The sequence below is a fragment of the Myotis daubentonii genome, chromosome 4 (assembly GCF_963259705.1).
Source record: "Myotis daubentonii chromosome 4, mMyoDau2.1, whole genome shotgun sequence".
Lineage (NCBI taxonomy): Eukaryota > Metazoa > Chordata > Mammalia > Chiroptera > Vespertilionidae > Myotis > Myotis daubentonii.
Window position 1 is genome coordinate 48173378 of NC_081843.1, and position 20398 is coordinate 48193775.

Consider the following 20398-nt stretch of genomic DNA (forward strand, 5'->3'; position numbering starts at 1 on the left):
TTTGGACAATAAAAAAGAGGCAGAAAATAGAGGCTGCGATACTAAGGGCCTTGCATTTCAGTGGCAGAAGTAACTCAAGGGAAGGATACTCCGTGTCTTCACGTGGGATTGAGTAAAGGTCAGGGGTTGACTGAAGGACACGCTGGAACAGAGAGCTGGGAAGTCCATTTTCCAAAGGAGGGGCTGTGAGTGTGGGCAGTTGTTGGGCTCCCGGGCATGTGGTCTTTCCAAGCAGGGAGTCCCAGCTGGCACATGGCTCTGGACGAGGGTGGCATAAAAGGCTTGGTGAAAAGTCAGAATTTTAATCCCTCTTTCTCATACTAAACTCCCTTTACTTTTCTGGCTGCCTGTTGCCAAGGTCCACATCACACTGCTTTCTAAAATAATTTTATTAGACACTTCTTCATGTAATAGGAGCCAAATAGTACACCACAAAGAAAATATTCTCTAAGTAGATCTGGAAGAGTCCACAATGTAAACTCCCTCGTGAAAATATCGGTGGGTTAATCCCTCACCTCCACCTGCTTCCCAGGCCTACCTAGAATGAGGTAAAGATGGTTTATTGGTGTGTTCAGTTATTGTCCAGACGATATGCATTGCATTAAAAGAAACTGCAGAGGGTGCATTACTAACCAGAAAATGGCACAGGAAATGGGAAAATCAGCTGCCAGCTGCTGCCCTTAGCTAAATTGCTGTTTACGAAGGTGAAAGATGCTCTCTACCCAGTGCTGGCTCACCTGAGGTTCCACAAACATCTGTCTTATTCTTAACCCATATTCAACTTTTTTTCCCTTTCCTTAGTCATTTCTTAGTTGTGGGGAGGTGGCCCCTGCATTTCCAACTTCTTCATGCCACAGGGGGGAAAAAGAAAGAAAGGGGGAGAGAGAGAGAGAGAGAGAGAGAGAGAGAGAGAGAGAGAGAGAGAGAGAGAAGGAAGAAAGAAAGGAAGGAAGGAAGGGAGGGAGGAAGGAAGGAAGGAAGGAAGGAAGGAAGGAAGGAAGGAAGGAAGGAAGGAAGGAAGGAAGAAAGGAGAAAGAAAAGAAGGAAAGAAAGAAAGAACCATGCTTGGTATGATGTAATATAATAGCAGATGTTCACACCGGTGACCCTGATTTACCCAGAAAGGATTCAGTGACACTTAGTGTCCTCTGTTCAGAGAGCAGGGAATTTTATCATCCACTTCTGAAAGCTTGCCATAAAAAACAGCTGAAAATAACTTTTTTCGTCTATGATTGAAGGGTTAGTTTCAATTCTCTGAAAAGCCGACCTCTGTGGTGCACTTCCTTCTCCATGTGGCTGGGAAACAAGGTACTGCTGTACCTTCATAACAGGCCGCGGTTCCCGAAGACACCGGTGATTGAAGCAGACGGTTCTTGATGGCATAGTCATTTTTTAAAATAAACTCTTTCTGATGGAATGATGTTAGATTACTGAAAAGTTGTATGAATAGTTGTTTTCATAAATCTCATCATCCAGTTTCCCCCATTGTTAACTTACATAACCAAAGTACACTTGACGGAACTAAGAAACACATTGATTGGAACATTACTATTAATTCAAATCCAGACTCTGTTTAGATTTCACTGCCCTTTGCATGAATATCCTCTTTCTGTTCCAGAGTCCAACCCAGGCAGCCACACTGCATTTAGTTGCCCTGTATCCCCAGTCTCCTCTGGTCTGTGACAGTCTCTCAACCTTTCCTTGTTTTTCTTGACTTTGACAGTCTTGAGGAGGACTGGCCAGGTATCCTGTAGAATGCCACTCCCCCCAAATTGGTTTTGTCTGTTCTTTTTCTTTTTTTTAAATTAATAAATCTTTATTGTTCGGATTATTACAGTTGTTTCTCTTTTTCCCCCCATAGCTCCCTTCCACCTGGTTCCCACCCCACCCCATGCCCTTACCCCCGATCCACTGTCCTCGTCCATAGGTGTTCGATTTTTTACCAATTTCTTCCCTCACCCCCACACCCCCTTCCCCCCGAGAATTGTCAGTCCACTCCCTTTCTATGCCCCTGATTCTATTATATTCACCAGTTTATTCTGTTCATCAGATTTTTTATTCACTTGATTTTTTAGACTCACTTGTTGATAGATATGTATTTGTTGTCACTTTGTTGTTCATCATTTTTATCTTTACCTTTTTCTTCTTCTTCCCCTTCTTAAAGAATACCCTTCAGCATTTCATATAATGCTGGTTTGGTGGTGATGAACTCCTTTAGCTTTTTCTTATCTGTGAAGCTCTTTATCTGACCTTCAATTCTAAATGATAGCTTTGCTTGGTAGAGTAATCTTGGTTGTAGGTTCTTGCTATTCATCACTTTGAATATTTCTTGCCGCTCCCTTCTGACCTGTATGGTTTCTGTTGAGAAATCAGCTGACAGTCGGTATGGGTACTCCTTTTTAGGTAACTAACTTTTTTTCTCTTGCTGCTTTTAAGATTCTCTCTTTGTCTTTTGCCCTTGGCATTTTAATTATGATGTGTCTTGGTGTGGTCCTCTTTGGGTTCCTCTTGTTTGGGGTTCTTTGTGCTTCCTGGACTTGTAAGTCTATTTCTTTCACCAGGTAGGGGAAGTTTTCTGTCATTATTTCTTCAAATAGGTTTTCAATATCTTGCTCTCTCTCTTCTTCTGGCACCCCCATAATTTGGATGTTGGTACACTTGAAGTTGTCCCAGAGGCTCCTTACACTATCTTCATATTTTTAAAAAATATATATTTTATTGATTTTTTGCAGAGAGGAAGGGAGAGGGATAGAGAGTTAGAAACATCGATGAGAGAGAAACATCAAACAACCGCCTCCTGCACACCCCCTACTGGGGATATGCCCGCAACCAAGGTACATGCCTTTGACCAGAATCGAACTTGGGACCCTTCAGTCCACAGGCCAACGCTCTATCCACTGAGCCAAACTGGTTAGGGCTATCTTCATATTTTTTTATTCTTTTTTCTTTTTGCTTTTCTGGATGGGTGTTTTTTGCTTCTTTGTATTTCAAATCTTTGACCTGATTCTTGTGATCCTCTAGTCTGCTGTTGGATCGCTTTATATTATTCTTTATTTCAGTAAGTGTATGCTTAATTTCTAGTTGGCCCTTTTTCATATCCTTGAGGGTCTCACTAAATTTCTCGGAGGTTTCTATAAGATTCTTGAGTAACATTATAACCATGGTTTTGAACTCTATATCCAGTCGTTTGCTTTCCTCCATTTCTTTAGTTTGTGACATGTTTCTTTGTCTCCGCATTTTGGCTGCTTCCCTGTGTTGATAGAGTGGCTTTGTGTGCTAGGTGTCCTATAGGGCCCAGTGGCTCAGCCTCCCTAATTACCTGAGGTTGACACTCTTGGCGCACCCCTTTGTGGGCTGTGTGCACAGTCTTGTTGTAGTTATGCCTTGATTGCTGTTGGTATCACTGGGAGGAATTGACCACCAGGCCAATTGGCTGTGAGGACCAGCTGTGCCTACAATGGGAGAACTGCTGTGCTGAAGACACCCTTATGGAGCAGGACTTGCTTCCATGGGGCTTTGGTGCTCACTGAGTCTGCCCCTTGAGTGTGTCGCTTATGGATGTGAAGAGTTGTACTCTGATATGGTCTCACTCTGATCACTGGGTACACTGGCTCTTGGATTGCCAAGGAGGTGCAAAGTCAGCCACTGCCTGAGGCCACCCAGCAGGTGCTACAGAGAGATCTGCAGATTCCTCCTCTTTGTTTGGGGTTTGGAGGTGCCCAGATGAGGCCCAGCTGTGAAGCAATGCAGGCTGCTGTCAAGGCCTTCTTTTGGAAGCTTTGGCACTCTTTGACCCAGCTGCAGTTTGTTAGGTTTTTAGATTGCAAAAGAACAGGCCATTCATATGCAAAAGCCTCTATGCACAGCTTGGGTGGGGTTGTAAATTGGGTGGGGTGGGGTCTTAGGGAATCATCAGGGTGGAGCAAACCGCAATGACTGCCAGTCTGCTCTGCCTCAGAGAGGTCCTAAAGTCTCTGTGTCCTGCAGCACCATGCAGGAACAATGATCCCTGCAAGCACCTCTGTGAGAAAGCTGCCCTTGCATTCTGGCCTGATGCCAGACAGTCCAGTTTCTCCCCGTCTGAGTCTGGGTCCCCAGAGTCTCGCTGGAACTGGAATTGGGAGCTTGTATCTCCCTCCCAGTTGAAAAAGACAACAGCGTACCCAGTTGCCAGCCCGTTTCCACACGTGCCTCCGTACCTCCGCATTTCCGCACCTCTGCACCTCCTACCAGTTAGAATGTGCTTTTCTCTTTCCTTCCAGTTGTAGAAATTCCACTCAGCCAGCCTTCCCATGGTTCTGGGTGATATCCGTTTTGTCTTTTAGTTGTAGTTTTGCAGTGGTTGTGTGAGGCAGCAAGTACAAGTGTGTACCTATGCCGCCATCTTGGTTCCTCCTCCTGTCTGTTGTTTTTCACATGATTAACTGGGGTTGTGGGTTTTGGAAAAGAATGCTACAGAGGTGAAACGTCCTTCTTGTCACATCATATCAGAGGTATATGATACCACATGACATCTCTGGTGATGTTATCATTTGGTCTAAGTGGTATCTGCCACATTTGCAGACACAATGCCAGGTACTATGGGACTGAGGATAATAGGAATTCAACACCTGAGATCCAAACTCAAAAGTTTCGCAACTGAAACTCAGTATGTCCCCAAATAATGTATCATCTTCCCCTGCAAGCTGCTCTTCCATCAATGTTCCTAATCTCAATATCCATCCAGTTGCCAAAGTCAGGGAGCAAATGGAGTGAGCAGCTGAAACTAGTAACACTCACACCGAATTGGCGAAATTGCTCAGCTGGTGAGAGGGTTTGCAGCCGGGAAGAGCAGAACTCCCCTGGAAAGGTAAAAAAACCAGTTGCCAAAGTCAGAAACCTGGGAGTCATCTTTGACTCCTGCCTTTCTCCTGCCACTAAATTATGCCCAAGTCCTACAATTCCTGTTTCCTAAACATCTTAATCCTTCCATTCCTCTCTAGCCCCAGGCCATTGCCCTCATCCAAGTTACATTACCAACCACACACCCAAATTACCATCGCATGTGCTCAACTGGACTCCCTGCCTCCAGTCTTGCCTTCTTCAATTATCTTCCACTTTGGAGGCTAGAGAAATCAAATCATATTATTCCCCCAGTTAAACCTGCCCTACTGTCCTTAAGACAAAATCTGAACTAACAAATTTACAAGCCTCCAAATCTCTCTTTTGATTATGCCTCTAGTCTTCCTTCCTACCCTCTTTGCTTCGAACTTCATTTACCAATCATAACCAGCTTTTTTTACTTTTCCAAATACACTCTTCTCTCACCTCTAAGGATTTCACACATGCTCTTCTCAGTTTAGAATATGCTATCATCCAACCTTAATTAGTTTTCAGTTTTCAGCTTAAATACCCCTTTCTGCAAGAAAAACTGACAAAAACTCTCTTTTGAGCCCTCAAAGGAGATAGCCTCCTCTGAGCCCTCTTTTTATCTAGGCCTCATCTTTGGCAGGTTTTAGCATGAATTCTGCTAAGTCACTTTGGCAAGAACTGATCAAGTTCCTCATTCCACACTTGTTGTCTGAGTCTCTGACCTGCCTTTAGCAAAAATCCTGTTAGGTCAATTTAGCAAGAATCCCCAACCCTTGATGTCTTCTCTTAGTATTTTTTGGTCCACTGACCCCTTCCCTCTGCTTCTTGGCTGTGAATCCCCAGCTGTCTTTGCTATATTTGGAATAGAGTTCAGTTCTATACAGAAGTCTCTTTCCCTACTGCAGTAGTTACTGAATAAAGTCTGCCTAGATAGCCTTTAACTAGTGTCTGGCTTTTTTTCTCCTTAACAACTCCCTGACCCCTAGATGAGGTTAGGACCCCTACTTCCCCTGTCATGAGTCTCATTATACTTTATAGCAGTGATTCTCAACCTGTGGGTCACGACCCCTTTGGGGGTTGAACGACCCTTTCACAGGGGTCGCCTAAGACCATCGGAAAACACATATATAATTACATATTGTTTTTGTGATTAATCACTATGCTTTAATTATGTTCAATTTGTAACCATGAAATTGGGGGTCACCACAACATGAGGAAGTGTATTAAAGGGTTGTGGCATTAGGAATGCTGAGAACCACTGCTTTATAGTAACTTCTTCTCTAAATACGTGTTGTTTATTTTTCTAAACTGCAAGTGTGCTGAGAACAAGGATTAGGTCCAGGTCACCTTTGTATCCCCAGCACAGCCCAAAGCTGTATAGGACAGTCAAGGTTTGTGGGATAATGGAATGAGTTTGGGGGCTGCTCACTTGCCTGCCTGTATGGAATGTTCCACCAGGACAGAAAGTTTCAGGTAGTTTGGGGGACCATCCGAAGGTGTAGTCTGCCTGCACCATGAATGAATCTGTATCTACTTCTGCACCGTTGAGCAACTCGCCTGGGTCTAGCCTGCCCCGGAGCAGAAGCACTGATGTGGTTTTCTCTAGCAATGCCTCCAGGTACAGGTGGCCACTGCCTAACTCGTTCACTTTCTCAGGCAGACACTCTCATCACAAGTGCCTGAAGCTCATTCGTGCACTCTCTATATTTGTTTACCTGTCTTTGTCTCCATTTTTGGCTTCTACAAAAAATAGAGTAGACCTAAGTTAATCAATTCTAGTGCTCAGGCATAAAAAGGTGATTGCTAAGTTCTTCATTTAATGTAACCATTCTTCATTTTGCATCTGTCTCTCTGCTTATTTATTTCATTGAAGCTTAGAGGCAGTTGACTGCTTTTGATGCATTTTGGGAGACTGATGAAGAGTATCAGGTTCATATTAAGCTTGAATGGGGGCTTTCTGCTGCTTTGAAACAGATAAATGGCCAATAATTTTCAAACAGAAATATCTGCATTTTAATAAAGTTTGAATGTGGGTAAAGGCAAGCAAAACAATGATTACATTAAATAAAAAATTTGCTTTTATTAAGCAAATAGGTTAGAAGCAAAAGATTGTCATTAATCTGACATTAAGAGACCAAAGGGACCACCTGTAAGTCCTTCACAGACCACCAAACTGCACACCAAGGGGGAGAGGTGTGATCAAATCCCATCTAACTAGGGAGTCTCTGTCATGGTTTTAAAGGTTTATGGAAAAGAGAATCCTATAACCTCTGTGGCAGATCCTCCTCGCTGTTGGACATGCTGACACTGGGAAACCTGAGTCTATTGATTTTTCACTTAAATTCTTCATGCTGCAGGTAAAACCTAATTCCTTTTGTCTTTTTTGCAGTGTAGGAGGAAACAGAAGCTTAAAGAGGTTAAATTACTTGCCCATAATTCCATCTAATAAGTGGTAGACTGAAGATTTGGACCTAGGTTTGTCTTAATCTACTAAAGCACTCCCTCTTTTGTTCCTAACCAATAGATTTCTTGCCTGGTTAATTAGATTGTTCAATAAACAAGCTAATTCACTTCCTTAGTTAGCTCAAATTAAAGATAATGTCCACTATTGTCCATAAACCCATATTTTTCTAACTCTGTGTCCAGGGATCCAGGTCAGTGTGAGGCTGCCTTTGGAAATACTGGAGATGGAAATAGAAGACTGCAATGTAGCATCGCCTGGCGCAGTTCATGAACAAGCTGGGAAGCACTGAGTATTCCAGGCCTTTATTACAGTTTTCTACTTCATATTATCCCATAAGCTCTGACATTTAAAAAGTGGTAAAGGCTAATCTGAGCTCAGGACTAGTAACTCTGCCCCAGATCCCTTGTCTGTAAAATGAGGATCGTAACACTCCTAGTAAGGATTGATGCCATAGTACATGCACGGAGGTTGAAACAGAGCCTAGTTGATAGTGAACTTTCAATAAAGCTCAGGTATGAATAATATATTTAAATTGTTACCATTATTTTTGTTATTATTGTTGTTGTTGTTATAAAATAAGAGCAAGGTGTTTATTGATTTTTTTTTTGATTTTTTTTTTTACAGAGAGGAAGGGAGAGGGATAGAGATTTAGAAACATCGATGAGAGAGAAACATCGATCAGCTGCCTCCTGCACACCTCCTACTGGGGATGTGCCCACAACCATGATACATGCCCTTGACCAGAATTGAAGCTGGGACCTTTCAGTCCGCAAGCCGACACTCTATCCACTGAGCCAAACTGGTTAGGGCAGCAAGGTATTTAAATACAGCCACAGCCAATAAGTGGTGACGAGGCCTCTGTACTGAGGTCCTGACTGGCCAGTGACTCAGCAAGTCAGGTGGTAGCTCCAGCAGCCGCAGCTAAAACACACAGCCAGGGGCCTAACCACCCTGAGAATTTCATACATTCATTTTAGCTTTTCCCAGAATTATATCCACTGTTGAATTTACTAATATTTACTCATAAAATATTGTTGTATTTAACTCTTGTCCCCAAAGCCTTACTTTGTAGTGCTCCTACTTACACTCGATAGTTTGGGGGTTTCTGTTTTTCATTACAGCTCGTTGATTATTCACATCCAAACCTGGTTATTAGTCTTATATCTACTCTTCAAATTTTTAACCATTCTTCTTTATACTGAATTCCTATTTTTGCATTCTTATTGAATTCTTCTGACTTTTCTCTCATCATTTGTAGTTTTGTTTGTTTCATATTCTATTTGACCTTTGTCTAAGCTTGCATTAACATTTCTTACATAGCTCATCTGTTTGCTTTTTTACACTTCTTAACACTTAAAAACCTTTGTTTAAGCACATAAATGCTCAAACTGCACAAGAAAGTATACTTACTATAAAAATGCTGAGAAATGCATACAGTTTTTATAAGTACTTGTCCATACTTTATTCGCTTCAAATATTGAACACTTGTCTAAAAGTTGTAATTGTAAAAACTCTATTATATTTAAGTACATGAAACAAACAAAGCTCAGAAATGCATAACATAATTGTGAAATGTTCCCTGATGTTGCCAGTTTTCATTAATGAACATGTCTTTATTACAGAGATCACTAGGTACTTAGACATCCATTAGCTGCAGGAGCCCTGTGAAGAACTCTTTCAGATGGCAGGCCTGTGTTCTCTGTTATCTCCTTAGCCTGCAGGTAGAGCCAATGGGGTTCCTCTTTCCCCTTGTACAACAGACACTCACATCCACATGCCTTGGGTTATCCTTCTGAAACTTTCTCCTTGGAAACCACACTTGAAGTTCATCTTGATCAGATGTTATCTCTACACAAAGGAGGAGAGGGTGAAAGTGTTTCAGGAGTTCACTAATATGCTATGCCTGTATCCCCAGCCAACCCTTCACCTCACCCTGACAGCCCTATACTTGTGAATGAGTGTACTTGCTTGAGCGGGTGGGGTAAGAATATACCTATGGGAGTTTGTTAAGAAGAAAAATAACATGTTTCAGGTCTTCCTAGCAATCTGGACGTGGTGGAGGCCAGTGAATGGCAATGTCATTCATGTTCTTATCTTTCTCTGAGTGAAAACCCTTTCATGGCAAATGACATTGTGGCAGATGGACTCATGCAAATATAAGATGTTACTGAGAGGTCAGGTCATAATTCAGGAAGATTTCATGGGACCTATTGACAGGACCTTCTGAGTAGCTTTCTAGCACATATACCCTAATTATGAACCCCTGCCCAGGGCCAGCCGCCCACGTTCTGGGTGTCCACACAGTGAGTCAACAGGTGAGTACCTCCTCAGAGGCATGTGAATTAAACACATTACCTCTTTCAGCTTCTTCCGGCTGCTGGGTAGCAGGAAGTAGTCTAATTAAAGCAGATGTGTCCTAAGCATCTAGATTGGAGAAATGAGAAGTATCAGGAAGTCAAAGGTTTTTTAGAAAGCCTAAGATCCTATATGAACTGATGATGAATTTGTAGAAAATGTTGATTTGGAGATTGAGGTGAAAGAGGTGTGCAGGAAGCAGCCAACCAGTGATTTCTGAAGTCTAACTATGACTCAGCAAACCACCGCAGGCACTGCTACCAGAGGAATGCACACCTCACTCCCCATGAAGCAGCAGGTGCAAAAGCTGCCCTCTGCAAATTTCTCTGGACCATCACAGCAGCAGAAAAGGAATCGGACTTCTGTCAACACCTGGGCCGGAAACCAGGGAGACTTTTTTCCTAGGAAATGGATGCAGTGCCAATAAACTTTTGCATCAGATGTAGTAACAATACAGTGTCAAGCTCTGAAAAAAATCTTTTTAAACCATAAAGCTGTTTATTCTGTTACTGGAAAAATGAGATATTCTTTCTTTCTTTGCTTACTGTATCCCATAGCAGGCAAGCAGGTGGGGAGTGGGTGAGGTGTGTGTGGCAATTCCTAAAGGTTCTCTAAAGGAGTCTGCTACAATTCCCCACTTTTGTGTCCACAGGACAGACACATGAGGCAGCAGGCTACACAAGAACTTTCAAAGTCATGATTCTCAAACTTTCAAGTTGGCCACAAACTTCCTTCTATATATTTGTCTGGAAGTTCATTTCTTAACCTATGCAGTCTTTTCTTGAGCCGTTTTTAAAGTGAGATTTTAACCAAACCTATGTAGAATTTGTTCTGTATTTCTTCCCATCTGCTCGGTAGCATCATTGACTCAGATCACTGCCTGGGAAAAAGTAAAAAGGGAAATGGGAGAGGAAAACAGTAATATTGACTGTTGGGTTTTTGGTAATGGACTAGTTGCTAAAAAATTCATCCTCCAGAATCAGTCTTGGAAATACTGGTAACCATGAGCTACTCTATTCTATCAGGTAGCTTTTGCTGCATAATAAATATTCCCAAAATTGTGGCTAAAAACAATGCCTATTTATGTAGCTAATAACTTTGTGGATTAGCAATTTGGGCTGAACTTTGCTGAGCAGTTCTGGTCTTGGCTAGGCTTGGTCATGAGTCTGCTGGGTTGTCTAGAAACTGTAGGGTGATCTCAGCTTGGTTAGCTTGTAGCTGCTTTACATGGTCTCCTCACCTTCTAGCAGGCTAGCGCAGGCTTTTTCTATAGTAGCTGGGCAGAGATCCGACTGAGGGAGCCGAAGTGTCTAAGGCCTCTTTAAGGTCTACCTTGGGACTGGTGCAACACCATCTCCATCACACTCTATTAGCCAAAGCAAGTCACAAAGTCATTCCAGATTCAAGGTCTAGCCCACCCCTTGATGGGAAGGGTTTCAAAATCACATGCATTGCTAGAGGCACAGATACAGGAAGGAGAAAAAACATAATAATTTTTGCAATCTATTACACCTACCAAGTAAAGGCAAAATAGATCCAAATAATTTTATCACAGGTGAATTTTTCATAGAAGAAAAATTGGCTGATAAATAAATTGTATGGATTTGTACCTCCTTTGAAATAGTAAGCAGTCATTCTTGCTAATATTGACACCATGAAAACATAGGGCAAATTTTCATTTAACTTTAGTCTGGCTTCCTAGATTTTATACACATAAATGTAAGGCTTAATACAATAATTGCAGAAATAATCCCAATACAATAACTTTTATTGTGCAATAGTTTGTATAAATCCTTGTTGCAGGCTGGGACTTCTGGGAGGTAACTCTGAGATGGGATGTAGTACTAGTATACACCATGTTTATAAGGCATCAACATCTGTGGAAGAGAGAGAGAGGAGCAGAGAGAGAAGTTGATAGGCCAGGGAGGCTCTCAGCCTCAGCTGATCTCTTGGAGAGCTCTGGATCTAAAATGGCTTGTCAGGGCCAGCCCATGTGGCTCAGTGGTTGAGTGTTAACCCATGAACCAGGAGGTCACAGTTTGATTCCTGTCAGGGCACATGTCTGAGTTGCAAACGTGTGCCCAGTAGGGGGCTTGCAGTAGGCAGCCAATCGATTCTCTCTCATAGTTGATGTTTCTATCTCTCTCTCCTTCTCCCTTTCTGAAAGTACTAAAAACATACTTTAAAAAATAAAATAGCCTGTCAGAGTTGTCCCAGATTGGGCCAATATGGCTGGGCCTTTATAAACAACAAGAGGCCCGGTGCACAAAATTCGTGCACCGGGGGAGGTCCCTTAGCCCAGCCTGCACCTTCTCCAATCCAGGACCCCTCGGGGGATATCTGACTGCCTCTCACAATCCGGGACTGCTGGCTCCTAACTGCTTGTCTGCCTGCTTGCCTGATTGACCCTAACCCCTCTGCCTGCCTGCCTGATCACCCCTAACTGCTCCCCTGCTGGCCTGATCACTCCTAACCACCTCTGCCTCGCCCTGCACCCAGGACCCGGGCTTCCCTCCCTCTGGCCGGCTGCAGGCACCCAGGACCTGGGCCGGCTTCGCCCAGACTGGTCGCAGCCACAGGTAACCATGGGCGGGCAGCTTTGCCCAGGCTGCAACTGCAGGCACCTGGGACCGTGGGACAGGCGGCTTGTCCCTCTCCTGGGCCACAGATGCAGGCGCAGCTGCTGGCGCCCGGGACTGCAGGGCCGGTGGCTTGCCCCTCTCCCAGGCCGCAGCCTGGCTGGTCCCCATTCCTCTCTCGCAAGCTCATTTGTGCCTGGCTGGTCCCCATTCCTCTCTCACAAACTCATTTGTGCCTGGCTGGTCCCCATTCCTCTCTCCCCAGTGTTGAGTGTCTGAGTTGTTATGGCATGATGGCGTGAGGGTGTGACAACTATTTGCATATTAGCTCTTTATTATACAGGATGCTTCCTCCATCAATCATTGGGGTCCTCTGGGAAGGACATGACCTTGGGCTAAGTGGCTTTCTGCAGCAAGGCAATCCCTGCCAGTGCCCACAGGTGAGGGCAATTCTGAGACTGAAGGCTCTTCCTTCAAGACCCAGCAGAATGCTGATTGAGTCATGGTCAGGTTCTAATCTAGCCACATGCATCTGATTTACTCTGCAGGAGGAGCTGCATAGCCATATAATACAATGGTATTTATTGACTGTTATTTTCCTCAGAGGATTTCAAGTGAAGGGTATCTGACTCAATGTACTGTTACCTTCATTTTGCTGCTGGAGTTGAACAGTAAGTAGAAGGCTAACTGAGGAGTTAATTAGCCATTCGTGCAAGTCTGCTTCATGCATATTTCAGGCCTCTCCTCCTCCTTCCCCCAAAGGAGCACTGATTCCTGCTACCCTACCCTCAGCCCAGCAATGTCTGTCATGGTGGATGGGGGTGGGGTTGGGGACTTTCTCCTTCTTCTGTCTGGGTCACAAGTTACCCTCCTTGTCATCAGGGAGTAAATTTTAGCTAAGGGGTGGGGAGGGTCTGAGCCCAGTGTTTGAACCCAATTCTAAGGTAGTCATGTATATAAAAATCTAACTTTACCAAATAGATCTATTCTAACTAATTGTGTTGCAATCATATTTTTTCTTTCCTTTATGAAGGAATGGAGTAAGCTTCCCTGGTGAATTTAGAATAGGATTTGATTTGCAAAATTTTGCTTTAAATACAACCATTCAATTATTTGCTGCACTCACAGCTTGATTAGGAAGGTGTTATTGCACTTCCTGTTGAAATATTGGGTTGCCCTTGTAAGGGCTTTGAAGTGCTCTTTGTAAGAGTTTGACCAGCCACAATGGGAGGCAGTGTTGCTAGTAGTTAAGAGCCTGGGTTCTGGAGTGGGAATGTTCTGATTCTGATGCTTCCAGATGTGTGTTCTTGGACAAGTCAATCTCTCAAAACCTCCGCTTCCTCATATGTGCAATGAGACTCTAAGAGCTGTTTCCTCCTGGAACTACTATAAGGATTCAGTAAGGTGATGCCCACAAAGAGCCTGGCATAGGCCCTGGCACCAAAAGTGTTGGATGATGACGATGATGATGATGATGATGGTGGTGGTGGTGGTGGTAATGGTCAGGCCCATAGGGTCTTTGTCCTCTGTCATATCCCCACAAACACTCTTCTTTATTTAATCTGCCAAATGCTTAAGTTTTCCCCTGCAGGAAATCTAAACCAGTAGGTAGTGGGGTAGATATGAAAGAATGCAGAAAAAAAATAAGTATTTTTTATTTTTTATTTTATTTTATTTTTTTTAGGGAGAGAGGAAGGGAAAAGGATAGAGAGATATCATTGAACAGCTGTCTCCTGCATGCTCCCTACACGGGATCAAGACTACAACCTGGGCATGTGCCCTGACCAGGGACCAGCAACCTCTTGGTTCATGGGTTGACATTCAACCACTGAGCCACACCAGCCAGGTGAAAAATAAGTACTGTAAAAATATATCTGAAATGCAGATTCACCTTCAAAGTTGCAAGATAGCAGAACATGAATAAATTCTAGGAGAATTACATAAAAATGAATAGCTATAGCTATTTTCAGTGATGCCTGAGAATAGACACGTAAGGGACCAGAGGGAGGGGTATGGTCATGTATGGTGGCCATCATGGGAATGAATCGCTTGGGTTCAGGCAGGAACAGGACGTGGTGAGTGAGGGTCAGCAAACAGAGCCAAAGGCCCGTGGTTTGTGGGCACGTGAGAGACACACAGAGCCACTGTGGGGCCCAGCCGAGGTTAGCCAGCAGTGACTGAGAGGGCTGACAATGCACAAGGCCAATTGAGTAAGGTTTCTAAATATAAGGACTTTTGACGTCGTGTGTGAAACCTCAGCTGGTCTATAATAAGCTTTAACCTTTGTCCACCCTGGAACCAGACTTTACAAGGGGATGGTTTACTCCTGCGCTTGGCCTCAAGTCACAACCATTTGTTGCAGAGCAGGGCACTGCTGAATTTACAAACTATTAATACAAGAGACTTATTTTCAATGTGGTTTAGGTATGAACTTCATCGTAGTCTACAGTGGAAGAGAAGAGCTCTATCTTTGGCACTAGTGACTTAGGATGCAGTTCTAGATTTGGTAGACTCTTTACTTGGCAGGATACGGGACCAGGCATGTTCTGATTACTCTCTCTGCCTTACTGAGGTATTTATTGCAGTCATACGCAGGTTACCAACTTTCAAAGAATGAGAACTCGACAAAATGCATTAACACAGAAGCTAGTAAAATTAGTTTACCCTTTGTTTGGCAATTTCGAAGAGCTTTAGGATCTTTGAGGACCTCATCCCTGTCATTATCGCTGTGCAGTTCTGTAGTTTAGAAAATATAAGCCACTGGGCCCAACATATGCACCTAAGCTGTCTTGTGAGTATGTCCCTACTATCTGATTCTGGGCTTCTGCTACCTTCTTATCAAAGTACTTGCTTAGAAGTGATCTGGTTATCTGAGTCTTCTACTTGTCTGGACTCAGAGTGGATGGGATCCCCCTGTAGCAGTAGCCCTGAAATGCATGCCGTCCCTGAGACATGCTAAAGAGAGCCGCAGGCAGCTCTCCATGGGTCTGGTGACAGAAACCCAGGCTTACGTATGGGCTGCTTGGTATTTCAGTCTGAGTCTGTTAGCCCAATAAAAGTAGCCTGAGAACTTCTTTTTAAGTAATCCAAGAAAATGGTAATCACTAGTCAGCTCAATAATTCATGGCTATATGCTGACATGACCTGTAACTTATTTCAAAGTATTTTTGTTTCACTTGTCTTATTCCTCTTTAAAGAAGGGAAACGGTCTCACTGACTTCTTGACCCTACAGTGTATACTTTAAAGTAATGAGACTGGTTTTTTTAGATGACTATTTAGATCAATTTCAAGTAGGAGTCCTAGGATAGCTTTGAACAACATACGAAGTATACAGCTATACCTTTAACAAGGTATGGTTTGGCCCTGGCTGGTGTGGCTCAGTTCGTTAAGCATTATCCTCCACAGCTGGGGTGTGCAAGAGGCGGCCGATAGATGTTTTTCTCTCCCTCTCCCTTCCTCTCTCTCTTAAAAATTAATAAACACATATTTTTTAAAAAAAATGTGTGATTGGCCAGGACACAGGAATTAAAGGAATATATAACCTAACACTTGCAGGCCCTCTTAGGTGCCCTGGCCAAACTCTTCCCCAGCGAGGCAGCTGATGGGATCAAACTCCTTGGCACCCTTCCTTGGTTCCCGTCCTGTCTCCCCAGCACTTCATCTCGCCCTGTCTGCTGCTCTCCCCCTCATTCTTGATCTTTTGGCATCTTAGCATTTGCCTCAGCTGCAGTCTCTGGCATCTTCCTTGCTCTTCAGTCCTGGTGCCCGATGTTTCTCCGAGACCTGCTCTGCCGCCTCCTCAGGCTCTGGTTTGCTTTCCACCTCAGGTCCCTGCTCCCTGCAGCTCTTGGTGACAACTTCCCCCAGTCCCGCCAGACCCTGGGCCTTTGCCCCAAGGCTAGTGCATGCATGTGTGTGGGGGGGTTATGAGGGTTACTCTTTGCTTAAGAAAGAGATGCTAATAAACTTATTTTGCCACAAACACCTTTTAACAGATTTAAAAGCCCTTCTACCAGTTCTGCAACATGTTTATTCTTAATTCTGTAAGTTCAACAGTTTTTCATTATTGATTGATTGGCAAATATCAGTTGAGGCCTTCTAGGTATCTAGACATGGAGAAGTCACCTTGTTGTCCTCAATTCTGAAGAGAAGGTAAGGGTGCTCTGGCTATGAGATGTGTCCGCCTGTGCTTGACTACAAGAGTTGACTACACTTACCTCTGTGGTTGACAGATAGACTGTCATTCCTCCTAGTCCATCGGCCACCTCCTAAAGCTGTCAAGAGAGAGAGACCTTTCCCAGATAGGCCATTCCTTCGTCAAGTGCATACACATTGTCAAGTGTAAAAACAAGAAGTAGGATTTTGTGTAGAGCGTACTTATGCTAGTTGAAAAGCCAGGAGAGCCTATATTTATAGTCCCTCTGGAAGAACATGCAAGCAAGTGACAATATCAGTTGCCTCTGAGGATGGAAACTGGGTGGGTGGGAGTCAAGGGAAGAAGGGAAAGTTTTCACTGTTTAGGCTGATGTAACTTTTGAATTTTAAGCCATTTGAATATTATAGCTATTTAAAAAACAGCACAACACACAAATAAAATCTATTTTTAAATGTTAAGTCTCAGCAAGAAGGTGGGAGAGTGTTGGAATATGAGGTGCTGCGGTCCCTTGCTATACCCTGGGATCTTGAACAAACTGGTGAGAGAGGTACACAAGTGTAGATACAGAAAGTGAATCTCTAGGAAATCATAGAAGAAGGAAGCAGAGCTCAGCCTTACAGATTATGTGTCGGTTTTGGTTTTTTCCTGAAAAATATATTAAGACACTCCTCATGAATGTGCATGTGCTGGGCCCCTTTGGGCCATGATTGGGAAGCAGACAAGCAGGCCCATGATGACCAAAGGAAGATGCTAGAGGGGAGCATCTGGAAAGCTCTGGTGAGTCTGAGGGTTTCGGCAGCAGAGGTTGCCAGCTGGGTTAAGTTCTGCATAAATGCTTGTGTGGGTTTCCGTGAGGGCCCACACCACTGAGGGATGTGAAGACTCACAAAATGTTCAATTTTGTGAGGCTTGTTTGAATTTTAGGCAGGAAGGTATTAGGTTTTGATGATACCCTGTCAAAGTATCTTCCTTAATGAACCTCCGTCCTCCTCTAAACAGAATAAATGTGTGTTCCCTGGTGTAAACGATGATGTACACAGACAGTGCTTTACAGTCTGGGGTAAGGCTGTCTCTACAATCTGCTGTTTATAGCCCCATCTCTTTTTCTTGGTGACAAATGAGCTTAATACAGTGAAGAAGCCATGCCAGGGTCCTATGCAGCCCACAGAGGGGAAGTCACAAACTCACCAGATATCCAGGTGGTTATCGAATTTGCAAATCAACCACAACAGGCCACCAGCACTAAAACTCTTCAGAGCAATTCACAATGTTAAAAATTAGAATTTACTTAATGAGCATACTGAACTAGGGGACTATAATCGCTTCTATGCACAATCTTTAAAATATAAGGCTTCTCTTTAGAAAAGCAAAACATGCACAGGTATGTTCTACTGGTTGTGTTTGCTGGACATTTAAAAGATTCATATCAAAATGTCCATATCCCTAAACCATGGGAAATTGGAACAAAGTCAAATTCCTGAGGTGGGCAGAATTCTTTATTGAACTAGAATCAAAGGAGCCATCCCTTTTGGGATCACAAGCAGCGCCAGAGACCAGAGTCCTTTATCTTGTGTCTCTTCTTACAGTCAGCTTGAGCGTGTTTGCCTGCCCGCTCACCGTCCTCGTTTCACAGCTAAACAATTTACATGTGTTACTTCATTAAATCCTCACAACTACCGGTTGGGCTATAATCATGATGTTTTATGAATGAAGAACCTGGGACACAGAGAGGCTAAGTCATTTTTCCAAAATCACACAGCTAGTCAGTGGTAGAACCCAGGCAGCAGGATTCTTGAATCTGCATTCTAAACATCACATTGTACTGCAGCTCTAAAGAAAAATACTGTGCTCAAGGGGATCATTTTATATATGCTATGTTTAATGGAAAAGTATTAACTTTATATTTGGATATTAAAAAAAGAAAATTATAGTAAACTTGGGCTGCCAGGTACAGTTGTGCAGGTGAGCACGGCCCAACTCTAGGGTCCCATCCACGTGACCACCCTGTGAAGGGCACCTCTTAGTGCGCTGCAGGGCTCAGAGACACAGGCAAGTGCCATGGCCTCGTGTAACCTGAAGGATTGATGAACTTTGGGTAAATGTTTCTTTACCGTGAGTGCCATTATTTCCTAAATGATCCCTGTAAAGTTAGGAAAGTTGACTATAGAAAAAGAAAAGCAAGGGAGGGGAAGAGATTTTGTAAACCATTAAGAGATTGTCAACTGATCAATGATTCTCTTTCATCATTGATGTTTCTATCTCTCTCTCCCTCGTCCTTCCTCTCTGAAATCAATAAAAATATATATATTTTAAAAATTGTGTAGGCATTGTCAAATTGGCCTCTGAAAAGGCTGGACCAATTTACACATCAACAACAGTCTCAGAGAATATCTTTATTCTTATGCCCTCATCCATGCTAATATCACTTTTTAGAATTTTTGCTTATTTGAAGGATTGTGAAAGAGTATCCTACCCCCAAACCCAAGGTAGAGATAATGACTATTAATTATTTACTGTGTATTTTCCATTACATTTTGCTGATATACAAGCACCAAATGTATATAAACACATACAGTCTTTTTGAACATAAAAGGTCAACACTATACAAACTACTCTCCATCTTGCTCTCTTCCCCATTACAGAAAATCTATGTCAGCATATATCCATCTAATTTTAAGAGCTGTACAATATATAGATGGCCATTATGTAAATGTTCCAATATTTATTTAATATTCTATTAATGGTCTCTTATGTTGTTCCAGACTTTTATTTCAAATAATGCTACAGTTAATATCTTATGTCTACATCTTTGAACACATGTATGACTATGTCTGTTGATTAGATTCCTAAAAGTGAAATTTCTGGGCAGAAAGGTATGCGCAGTTAGTTTAGATTGATGTTGCCAAAATGGCCTCTGAAAATGTTGCACCATTTGCAGCCCCACCAGCAATGCCTGAAATTGCCTGTTTATCCACTGCCTTTGCAAAATAGTGTGGTGTTAAACTTTGGAATATTGCCAAAGAAAGTGAAAAATAATATTTGTTTACTTTTAATGTCCACTAGTCTTATTATGGGTTAACAATTAACAAACTTTTCAGTATGGCTAAGAGGCATTTGAATGTCTTTTTGGATGTCTTTTTACATCTTTTGCCCATTTTCCTGTTGGGTTTTGGGGAACTGCTTTTTTTATTTGCAAATTTATTTATCTATTGAGTAAATTAGCTTTAGCCATCCATCTTGTTAACATTGGTTCCCATTTGCAGTTTGTCTTTGTCTTTCTCTGAATTATTTTTGGCCATGAAGAAATCCTTTTTTACTTTTACATAGACAAATGTTTTAATAGTTTGTTTCTAGGTTTTGTTTCTTCCTTAGAAAGATCTCCTTTGTTCTGAGATTGAATTAAGCAATTATTTTATTTTTAGGTGCTTTGATGTTTTCATTCTACATTTAAATATTTTCTTCATCTGCTACTTATTTTGGCGTAAAGTAGGCATTCAGTTTCCTTTCTGTTCTTATGGTTAGCTTATTGAACATTGAATGCTCCATCTCTTCCCCACTGCTTAGAAAGCCTGCTCTCAAGAAAATCACAGAATTTCCAGTGGGAAGGCACCTAAAGAGGGATCTAGTTTAGTAGTTCATCCATGTTGGTTTGCAGATTGGTGCTCTACTAGCTACCTCAGGATCTCATGGGGTCTCACCGAAAACACAAGTCACCTCCCCATGAGCTGCAGGTTCTGAAGGTCTTGGTGGTGTTCAGGTTACTGTCTTTCTTTCTCTGTTTATTTTTAAAATTTCAACACAATTTTGACAAGGATGCTACATAATGTACATCATATTAGGAGACACATGAAGTCAGTTTGTCTTCATCATCGGTGCTATTAAGTTTAATCACTTGGTTCATGGTTATAATACAGATTTCTAGGCGCCCACAATGTTTAGATGCTATGCATGTGATTCTGATGTAAAGCCAGATGTGGGATTCACTGATTAGT

The 20398-nt window shown here is 42.7% G+C and overlaps 1 long non-coding RNA gene across 1 annotated transcript in view; it reads left to right on the plus strand.

Annotated features, from left to right (window-relative positions):
• The window catches only part of LOC132232398 (uncharacterized), a 100889-nt gene that overhangs the window by 45540 nt on the left and 34951 nt on the right, over positions 1–20398 (plus strand). The window contains exon 3 of the long non-coding RNA XR_009452420.1: positions 7498–7604. This is a non-coding gene — a long non-coding RNA (uncharacterized LOC132232398). The remainder of the gene's footprint in view (positions 1–7497; positions 7605–20398) is intronic.